The 11,486-nt window shown below is 42.6% G+C and overlaps 1 protein-coding gene and 1 pseudogene across 12 annotated transcripts in view; one reads left to right on the forward strand and one right to left on the reverse strand.

The window, feature by feature from the left end:
- The window catches only part of SPIDR (scaffold protein involved in DNA repair), a 502,027-nt gene that overhangs the window by 66,877 nt on the left and 423,664 nt on the right, over nucleotides 1–11,486 (forward strand). The window lies entirely within an intron of this gene.
- On the reverse strand, nucleotides 2,852–3,584 carry LOC105240976 (annotated as a pseudogene).

The following is an 11,486-nucleotide window of genomic DNA, read 5'->3' on the forward strand; positions in this document are numbered from 1 at the left end:
AGTTTCTTCCAAATTTTTCCTTGTGGTTGAGTTCTAATTCAAAGCGTTGTGGTCTGAGAATATGCAGAGAATAATTTCAGTCTTTTGTTATTGGTTGAGGCTTGTTTTGTGACCCAGAACATGGTCTATTCTTGAGAATGTTCCATAGGCATTAGAATAGAATGAGTATTCTTTAGTTCTGGGGTGTAGTGTTCTATATATATCTATGAGGTCCAATTTGTTGAGTATGGCATTCAAAGCCCTTGTTTCTTTGTCGATTTTCTGCTTAAGTGCTCTGTCTATTGCTGATAGTGGAGTGTTTAGGTCCCCTACTATTAACGTATTTTTATCTATATGTCTCTTTATTCTGGTTAAGAGTTGGCTTGTGTATCTTGCACTCCCCTGTTGGGGGCATAGATATTTATAATAGTCATATCCACTTGTTGGATACATCCTTTAAGAATAATATAGTGCCCTTTTGTGTCTCTAATTATAGTCTTTAAAATCCAGTCTGTCTGATATGAGAATTGCTACCCCAGCTTTCTTTTGAGGTCCATTGGCGTGAAAGATGGTATTCCATCCCTTTACTTTCAGTCTGGATGTATCTTTAGGTTCAAAATGAGTCTCTTGTCGACCAAATGGATGGGTCATGTCTTTTTATCCAATCTGCAACCCTGTGGTGTTTTATGAGAGCATTTAGGCCATTTACATTGAGACTGGTTATTGAGAGATATGATTTTAATGATGCCATGTTGCCTTAAAGTCTTCGTTTCTATAGATTGTGTCGTTCTGTTCTGTATCACTCTTGGGGCCTTTTTACTTTCATAGAACCCCCGTTAATATCTCCTGTATGGCTGGTTTCGTGGTTATGAAATTGATCAATGACTGGCGATTCTGGAAGGTCTCCATTTCTCCATCAATTCTGAATGACAGCCTTGCTGGATAAAGGATCCTTGGCTGCATGTTAATTCTGAATGACAGCCTTGCTGGATAAAGGATCCTTGGCTGCATGTTTTTCTCTGAAAGAGCTTTAAAAATGCCCCCCCAACCCTTTCTCTCATTCCAGGTCTGTGTAGACAGGTCTGACGTAATTCTGATATCTTTGCCTTGGTACGTGAGAAATTTCTTTGCCCTGGCCGCTTTCAAGACTGTATCCTTGGATCTAATATTTGCGAATTGCACTATGACGTGTCTTGGACATGAATGTTTGTTTCCCTCGCTAGATTAGGGAAGTTTTCAGCTACAGTTTGTTCAAATATCTCTTCTAGACCTCTCTTTTTCTCCACCTCCTCGGGGATGCCAATGATTCTGACATTGGAGTGTTTCATTGAGTCAGTAATCTCCCGTCACATACATTCTTGAGATTGGATTTTTTTGAGCCCAGTTTCTATTTTAGCTTTCTCTTTTGCTAACCCATCCTCTAATTTGCTGATACGTTCTTCTGCCTCATTCACCCTGGCTGTCAGAGCATCTAGTTTTGACTGCATTTGATTCATAGCATTTTTAATTTCTGCCAGATTCACTCTCATTTCCACCCTTAGAGATTCTATATTCTCGTTAATATTTTCGTTAATATATTTTTCAAGTCTACACATCATCTTGACCATTGTTACTCTGATCTCCATTTCTGGTAATTTGGTTATATCCATATCCATCATTTCTGTGGCAGAGGCCACAGACTCATTGTCTTTTCTTTGCTGGGGTGATTTCTCCTTCTCATCATTCTGATAAGGGCAGGTTGCGGGGTTGCCCAGAGCCCAAATTATTGACCGGGACCCAGGCTGTGCGCCCTTGTTTCATAGGGATCTTAGGGATGTGGGCTTCTTGATTTTTCAGCCTGCCTTCTGGGGCCGGGGCCTGCCACTCCGATACTCAGTTAACCCTGTTTGGGTACAGTCTCCGTGTCCCCTGGTTTTTCTAGGCTTTTGTTCTCTGGCTGCTTTCCCTGGTGGTTTGCTGTGCCTCTTCTGAGAGTCAGAGCAGCAGTAGCTGGATCTCATCCTCTGTCTTAGAACAGAGGGATCGCAGACTGTTTTCTGCTGATGTTCTGGCCACTTTAACTCTGCTTCTGTTGGTGCTGCTCAACCCTGCAGCATCCCGGGATGTGCGCCCCACACCCAGCGTCCCAGCCCTCACTTCCAGGGCAGGCGCGTCTCTGTCCTTTGTGTTTCTGACACCGCCCGCCGCCAGCTGCCCCCGTGCGCACCAGAGCTCTGGTTTTCAGACTGGTTGCGCGTGTTCTTCCGCTCACGGTCTCAGTCTGCTCTCTCGCAGGTGCCGGTCCACGAGTCCGTCCGCTACCGTTTCCCGGCGCCCGAATGCAGCGGCTCCCTTCCCCTTCCGTTTATCTTCCGCTATCTGTGTGCAGTTTCACGGCTCCCCGCATCGTACCTCAATACTCAGCGCTGGAGATGTTCATTTGTAGAGATCCAGATATATCTTCCTGCGTCTCAGGCTGATTCCATGGGTGTTCAGGATGGTCTGGTACCTATCCAGCTCGACTCAGGGGACCCCTACTCCTCTGCCATCTTAACTCCTAGTTTTATTATTACTACTTTTGTCTTCTAATCTTTACGCTAGCTTTATAAGTGATTAATCCACCATTTTTACTATGTGTTTACCTTTACTAATGACATTTATACTTCCGTATATATATATTTTTAATATTTATCAAAACAGTTTTCTTTTAAAAAGCCCCCACTGCTGCATCCCCACTCATTGCCTCTCCGTCATCTCCCTCCCCAGCCTGGACACAGCTGGAGGGGTCCTGAGTGGCCCAAATGTCCCTTTAAGTCTTTCCTACTCAGAACATCTTGGAGAGCAGGGAGGAGAGTGTCTGAGGTCCATAGTGTATGGATGCTCTTCTTCCTGACTATTCCAGGCCTAGGATGTAGCCGATGCCTTGTACCAGGCCAGTGATGACAGTCTGCCAGGCTGCCAAACATCGAAGCCATCTGGTGGTTGCACATACATGGTTGCACAACTCCCAGGGGTTGCTGAACATCCTCTTGAGGTTCACCTTCTGTTTGTAGTAGGGACACATCTGTTTCCTTCCTAGAGTGCACCAGCTGAGGATGCAGAACTCATGGAATATGTGATTGCAAGAACGGCGTATATATGGTATATATGTTCTTGATGACGTCCTCTTCACTGACCTCCACAAAGATCTGCTGCCCAGACACGGCACACACATTGTCCGAGAGGTGTTTGTCGGGCATGCCTGACTCATTGTAGAACGCCATGTAGTGGACGCCATGCAGTCTGCACACATTTCTGCAAAGTTTTGTTCAAGAACTCCATAGTAGAGGCCATAGGAGAGAGAAGTACCAAAGTCCATGCTATCTTCGGTTTGATCTTGAAAAATAGAGAGCAAAGAGGGTAAACATGGCAGCCATGTAGCCAACAATGCCAGTGGCATAGCTGATTTTATAGATCAATAAGAACAACTTATAAACCAACCTTCGGATGTCTGTGGTAGTGGTCAAGATGGTGGCAGTGGTGGAGGTGGAGGTTGGAGGAGGTATTGTTGGAGAATGGGAGCTGGATGGGGTTGACACGTCAGCCCTCTCCCGAGAGGAGCAGTGGAGGGTTGAGCACACATGCATGCATATCAAGCATCATAGCCATGAAAGCATGCATGTTGAAATGGTCCTCATTCTCATGGCTACTTTGGTGGTGGCTCAGCCGCTCCTGGTGCAGGGGAAACGGAGGCACTCCACTCCTACAGTATGGTGACCCTCTTTCAGGTATGGGTTGTTCCCCTCTATTTCACAGTAAAGCTGCACTGGTGGAGGTTCCTAGTGATCTGGATCTTGTTCTCTGCTGACACAGTTTTTGTCACCTTCTGAGCCATCTGAAAACTAGTACAGACAATCCCAAGGTTGGTTTTCTATGTTTTCTTGTTATGAATTTGAACTTGTGATTTTTAGCTTAAAGAAGTCCCTTTAACATTTCTTATAATGCTGGTGTAGATGAACTCTTTTGTCCAGGAAACTCTTTATCTTTCCTTCAATTCTGAATGATGATTTTGCTGGTGTAAAGTATTTTGGTTGGAAGTTTATTTCCTTTCAGCACATTGTATGTGTTGTGCCACTCTGTTCTGGCCTGAAGAGCTTCTGCTGAAAATCTGCTGTAGCCTTCTTTTTTTCCTTAATACTTGTTATAAATGTCTTTTATTGCTGCTTTTATGATTCTCTCCTTGTGTTTAACTTTTGACATTTTAATTAGAAAGTGTCTTGGTGTGGGTTTCTGGGTTCATCTTATTTGGAACTTTCTGGAATACGATGTCTGTTTCCTTCTCTGGGCTAGGGAAATTTTCAGCCATTTCATTTATTTCTTCAAATAAGTTTTCTACCCTTTTCTCTCTCCATCTTCTTCTGTGACAGATATAGTGTGAATGTTAAGTCTATTTGATGTTTTCCAATTAGTTCCTTAGGTTACCTTCAGAATTTTTTTTTCCATTCTTTTTTTGCTGCTCTGGTTGGGTGATCTCCAGTGCCCTTTGTTGAGTTCACTGATTTTTCTGCTTCATCCAATCTGCTGTTGAACCCCTTTAGTGTATTTTTTGGTTCAGTTATTGCATTCTTCAGCTTTATGACTTCCATTTGGTACTTTCTTATATTTTCTAAAAACTCTTTTTTGACTTTCTCACTGTATTTATTCTTCCAGAATCGGAAAGAATCTTTGTGATCATTCTTCGAATTTTTCATCAGGTAAATTACTTACCTCTGTTTCATTAAGGGTTTTTTTTGGGGGGGGCTGTTTTTTCATTTGGAACACATTCCTGTTTCTTCATTTTGCTTTACTCTTTGTGTTTGTTTCTATGTATTAAATGAAACACTCACCTCTCCCAGTCTTGGAGGAATGTCTCTTGTAGGAGATGAACCTTGACATTCAACTTTGCCCTAGTTTTTGCTTGTCTCTTGGCCCTTTATGATTTTCCAAGTAGCCTAATTTATTTTTATTAGCTCCCAGTTATTGAGGTGTGCCCCTGTGACCCAGAAAGGAATATCTCAGCTAACGCCTAGATCCAGGCTGATTGAAAGCCAGATCTTTAGGGAGCAGGTTTGAAAGTACGTGTATATATATATATATACATTCATTTCTGTGGACCACAAGCTTAAGCCTTTCTGGCCACCAGAGCACAAGATCTGGAGTTGTGCTCTGAACAACAGTTTCAAAAATCAATACTCCAGGCTATTTATTGTATAAGCTTCTTTCCGGGAGATATTGGCAAACTATACTAGGGAGAGGCGGGGCACAATGATGGTGTCCCTCTATCTATGTTCCATGTGAGTACCTCCATAGCCTCTAAGATGTATGCCAAACCTGAAGCCGGTTCATCAGTTTGAAGCACCAGGACAAACAGATAGGTCTCTTTCAACTGCTGTGTGTGTGTGGGGGGGTTTGTGTGTTTCATTCTGTTGTTTTTTCAGTGCCCTGGGGATGGAACCCTACCAAGAACTGTCCCTCCAATTGTTAAGGTCCTGTGGGAGCCAGGAATACAGGCCCCCCGGCCAGAGCCAGAGCCTGACCAGATCCAAGCATTTAAGGGGCCTCCTCTATGTGGTAGCCACAAACACCAGGACACCAGATGTAAAAAGGGGGATACTAAACACATGTAAGAGCTCCCTTCCAAGAGACTGGTGCTCTGGATTGCAACTGAGGGCGAACATGAACATAGCACTCATCTTCTGAGATCTCTGGTCAAGTTTATAATCAGCCCTTAGATGTATGTTTAATTAGCAGTCTGTCCCTCAGGCTGTAGCTATGATGCTATGCTTGTAGGCCTCTTTCACAGATGGGCTGAGCTCCTGGCTCTGTTGCCTCTTGCTGTTTGCTGAGAGTGGTAGCTGTTAAAGAACTCTTTCACCATTGGTGACAATCTTATGAGACCTGCGAGTGTAAGCCCCACTGACCACAAGAGCCAGGTGATGTAGACATGTTCCCTGGCAGCAGCTCTAAAAATCAAGGTGCCAGACAAGGGTATAAGCTTCTTTCTGAAAGATACTACTAAGCTAGAGCAAGGCAGAGCGCAAAGATTGTATCCAATGGCCTCTGTTTTCCTGAAAGCATGTCTGTGGGCACCTAGATGAGTGCCAGACCAGAAACCTACCCCTTAAGCCAAATTTCTTGGACAAGCAAATAGGCCACTTTCTCAGAAAGACTAGGGGTGTGTTTCATTCTGCTATGTGTGCAGAGCCCTGGGGGTAGTATTTTGCCAGGAACTGTATCCGATTGTAGAGTACCATGGGATCCAAGAAAACTAACCTCCTTGGCCACCAGAGCCAGGCTATCAAGGAGCACTCCTGGGCTGCAACTGCAAAAACTGGGGCACCAGATGTGTGTAAAAGCACCCCTTCAGGAGATAGTGGTGCTGCGGAGTGTGGCCGAGTGAGCGCGCAAAGATGGTATCTACCATTTAAGAAAAAAGGAAAACGGTGCCTGCTGACTTTAGCAACACAGAAGGAGAGCACAAAAGTGGTGCACAGTGGTTGGAGGATAAAGATGGCATCCATGGTGAACAAAAAAGCCTAACATTAAAAAAAAAAAGGACCTACTAGCTTCAGTAAGTTAGAGGGGGAACTTAACAATTGCACCCAGCAGCACCACTTTCCCCTGAGAGTATCCCAAATAGGCTGCGGCCTCTCCGATGACACTCCCAGATTAGCAGATGTATTTCTTTATTATATTGTGTTAATCACCATACAGTACATCCCCAGATTCCGATGTAAAGTTTGATGCTTCATTAGTTGCGTATAACACCCAGTGCACCATGCAATACGTGCCCTCCCTACTACCCATCACCAGGCTATCCCCTTCCCCCACCCCCTCCCCTCTGAAGTCCTCAGTTTGCCTCTCACAGTCCATAGTCTCTCATGTTTCATTCCCCCCTCTGATTACCCCCCTTTTCTTTATCCCTTTCTTCCCCTACCGATCCTCCTAGTTCTTATGTTCCATAGATGAGAGAAATCATATGATAATTGTCTTTCTCTGCTTGACTTATTTCACTTAGCATTATCTCCTCCAGTGCCGTCCATGTTGCAGCAAATGTTGAGAATTCGTTCTTTCTGATAGCTGAGTAATATTCCATTGTATATATGGACCACAGCTTCTTAATCCAGTCATCTGTTGAAGGGCATCTCGGCTCCTTCCATGATTTGGCTATTGTGGACAATGCAGCTATGAACATTGGGGTGCATATGGCCCTTCTCTTTACTACGTCTGTATCTTTGGGGTAAACACCCAGTAGTGCAATGGCTGGGTCATAGGGTAGTTCAATTTTTAACTTTTTAAGGGACCTCCACACTGTTTTCCAGAGTGGCTGTACCAACTTGCATTCCCACCAACAATGTAGGAGGGATCCCCTTTCTCCACATCCTCTCCAACAATTGTTGTTTCTTGCCTTGTCTATCTTTGCCATTCTAACTGGCGTAAGGTGGTATCTCAGTGTGGTTTTGATTTGAATTTCCCTGATGGCTAATGATTTTGAACATTTTTTCATGTGTCTGTTAGCCATTTGTATGTCTTCATTGGAAAAGTGTCTGTTCATATCTTCTGCCCATTTTATGATTTGTTTATTTGTTTCTCGTGTATTGAGTTTGAGAAGTTCTTTGTAGATCTTGGATACCAGTCCTTTATCTGTGGTGTCCTTTGCAAATATATTCTCCCATTCCGTGGGCTGTCTCTTAGTTTTTTTGACTGTTTCCTTGGCTGTGCAGAAGCTCTTTATCCTGATAAAGTCCCATAAGTTCATTTTATCTTTTATTTCTCTTGCCTTTGGAGATGTGTCGTGAAAAAGGTTGCTCTGGCCGATGTCATAGAAGTTGTTGCCTATGTTCTCCTCTAGAATTTTGATGGATTCCTGTCTCACATTGAGGTCTTTCATCCATTTGGAGTTTATTTTTGTGTATGGTGTGAGAGAGTGGTCAAGTTTCATTCTTTTGCATGTAGCTGTCCAATTTTCCCAGCACCATTTATTGAAGAGACTGTCTTTTTTCCACCGGATGTTTTTTCCTGCTTTATCAAAGATTAGTTGCCCAAAGAGCCGAGGGTCCATTTCTGGGTTCTCTATTCTGTTCCATTGGTCGATGTGTCTGTTTTTGTGCCAGTACCATGCTGTCTTTGTGATCACAGCTTTGTAGTACAGCTCGAAATCCGGCATTGTGATGCCCCCAGCTTTGTTTTTCCTTTTCAACAGTTCCTTGGAGATTCGGGGCCTTTTCTGGTTCCATACAAATTTAAGGACTATTTGTTCCAGTTCTTTGAAAAATGTCCTCGGTATTTTGATCGGGATAGCATTGAAAGTGTAGATTGCTCTGGGTAGTATGGACATTTTAACTATGTTAATTCTTCCAATCCATGAGCATGGAATATTTTTCCATCTTTTTATGTCTTCCTCAATATCTTTCAAAAGTGATCTATAGTTTCTAGCATATAGGTCCTTTACGTCTCTGGTTAAGTTAATTCCAAGGTAACGCATGGTTTTTGGTGTTATTGTAAATGGGATGGATTCCCTAATTTCTCTTTCTTCAGTCTCGTTATTCGTGTATAGAAATGCAACTGATTTCTGGGCATTGATTTTGTATCCTGCCACCTTACTGAATTGTTCTATAACTTCTAATAGTTTGGGAGTGGATTCCTTTGGGTTTTCCATATAGAGTATCATGTCATCTGCAAAGAGAGACAGTTTGACTTCTTCTTTGCCGATTTGGATACCTTTGATCCCTTTTTGTCTTCTGATTGCTGTTGCAAGGACTTCTAGTACTATGTTGAATAATAGTGGCGAGAGTGGGCATCCTTGTCGTGTTCCTGATCTTAAGGGAAAGGCTTCCAGCTTTTCCCCATTGAGAATAATGCTTGCAGTAGGCTTTTCATAGATGGCTTTTATGAGATTGAGAAATGTACCCTCTATTCCTACACTCTGAAGGGTTTTAATCAGGAAAGGATGCTGTATTTTGTCAAATGCTTTTTCTGCATCAATTGAGAGGATCATATGGTTCTTGAGTCTTTTCTTGTTGATATGATGTATCACATTGATTGATTTGCGAGTGTTGAACCATGCTTGCATCCCAGGTATGAATCCCACTTGGTCATGATGGATAATCCTTTTAATGTACTGTTGGATTCTATTAGCAAGGATCTTGTTGAGGATTTTGGCATCCATATTCATTAGAGAAATCGGTCTGTAATTCTCCTTTTTGAGGGGGTCTTTGCCTGGTTTGGGGATCAAGGTAATATTAGCCTCATAGAATGAGTTTGGTAGCTTTCCTTCTGTTTCTATTTTTTGAAATAGCTTTAGGAGAATAGGTATTATTTCTTCTTTGAATGTTTGGTAGAATTCCCCAGGAAAACCGTCTGGGCCTGGAGTTTTATTATTTGGAAGGTTGTTTATCACTGACTCAATTTCTTCATAGTTAATTGGCCTATTTAAGAAATCTATTTCTTCCTGTTTCAGTCTTGGTAGTTTATAGGTTTCCAGGAAGGCCTCCATCTCTTCCAGATTGTTTAGTTTTTTGGCATATAGCTGTTGATAAAAGTTTCTAATAATCCTTGCAATTTCAATGGTGCTGGTCGTGACCTCTCCCTTTTCAGTCATAATTTTAATAATCTCAGTCCTTTCTCTTTGTTTTTGGACAAGTTTTGCCAGTGGTCTATCAATTTTATGGATTCTCTCAAAGAACCAGCTTCTAGTCCTGTTGATCTGCTCTACTGTGGTTCTGGTCTCTAATTCATTGATTTCTGCTCTAATCTTGGTCAACTCCTTCCTTGTCAGTGGGTTAGGCCTGTCCCTCTGTTGCTGTTCCAGTTTCTTGAGGTGAGAATATAGAAACTGCATTTTAGATTTTTCTATTCTTTTGAGTGAGGCTTGGATGGCTATGTATTTCCCCCTTAGGACTGCCTTTGCAGTATCCCATAGGTTTTGGACCGTTGTGTATTCATTCTCGTTGGTCTCCATAAATTGTTTAATTTGTTTTTTGATTTCCTGGTTTATCGAGTCATTCTTGAGCAGGATGGTTCTTAGCCTCCAAGTGTTTGAGTTTCTTCCAGGTTTTTCCTTGTGGTTGAGTTCCAATTTCAGAGCGTTGTGGTCTGAGAATATGCAGGGGATAATTTCAATCTTTTGGTATTGGCTGAGACCTGTTTTGTGTCCCAGAGCATGATCTATTCTTGAGAATGTTCCATGGGCATTTGAATAGAATGAGTATTCTTTGGTTCTGGGGTGTAGTGTTCTATATATATCTATGAGGTCCAACTCGTCGAGTATGGCATTCAAAGCCTTTGATTCTTTGCTTAGTTTTTGCCAGGGTGTTCTGTCTATTTCTGATAGTGGGGTGTTGAGGTCCCCTACTATTACTGTGTTCTTATCTATATGTCTCTTTATTTTGGTTAAGAGTTGGCTTGTGTATCTTGCTGCTCCCCTGTTGGGGGCATATATATTAATAATTGTCATATCCACTTGTTGAATACTTCCTTTAAGAATAATATAGTGCCCTTCTGTATCTCTCTCTATGGCCTCTAGTTTAAAATCCAGTCTATCTGATATGAGAATTGCTACTCCAGCTTTCTTTTGAGGTCCATTTGCGTGGAAGATGGTACTCCATCCCCTTACTCTAAGTCTGAATGCATCTTTGGGTTCAAAATGAGTCTCTTGTAGACAGCAAATGGATGGGTCATGTCTTTTTATCCAATCTGCAACCCTGTGGCGTTTTATGGGAGAGTTTAAGCCATTTAGATTGATAGAGATTATTGACAGATATGATTTTAATGATGCCATTTCTCTTTAAAGTCTTTGTATCGGTTGTGACTTGCTGCTCTGTATCACTCTTGGGGCCTTTTTACCTTTATAGAGCCCCCCTTAATATCTCCTGTAGGGCTGGTTTCGTGGTTACGAAATTGGTTAATGATTGGCGATTTTGGAACGTCTTTATTTCTCCATCAATTCTGAATGACAGCTTTGCTGGATAAAGGATCCTTGGCTGCATGTTTTTCTCTGAAAGAGCTTTAAAAATGCCCCCCCAAGCCTTTCTCTCATTCCAGGTCTCTGTAGACAGGTCTGACGTAATCCTGATACCTTTGCCTTGGTACGTGAGAAATTTCTTTGCCCTGGCCGCTTTCAATACTGTATCCTTGGATCTAATATTTGCGAATTGCACTATGACATGCCGTGGCGTAGGTTTGTCCTGGTTGAGCTTGGATGGGGTCCTCTCTGCCTCTTGGACACGAATGCTTGTTTCCCTTGCTAGATTAGGGAAGTTTTCAGCTACAATTTGTTCAAATATCTCTTCTAGACCTCTGTTTTTCTCCACCCCTTCAGGGATGCCGATGATTCTGACATTGGATCGTTTCATAGAGTCAGTAATCTCCCGTAATCTACATTCGTGGGCGTGGATTTTTTTAAGACCAGCTTCTATTTTCGTTTTTTCTTCTACTAACCCATCCTCCAATTCGCTAACGCGTTCCTCTGCCTCGGTGACCCTGGCCGTCAGAGCCTCTAGTTTTGACTG

This window comes from Ailuropoda melanoleuca, unplaced genomic scaffold, assembly GCF_002007445.2.
Source record: "Ailuropoda melanoleuca isolate Jingjing unplaced genomic scaffold, ASM200744v2 unplaced-scaffold11384, whole genome shotgun sequence".
NCBI classification, from domain to species: Eukaryota; Metazoa; Chordata; class Mammalia; order Carnivora; family Ursidae; genus Ailuropoda; species Ailuropoda melanoleuca.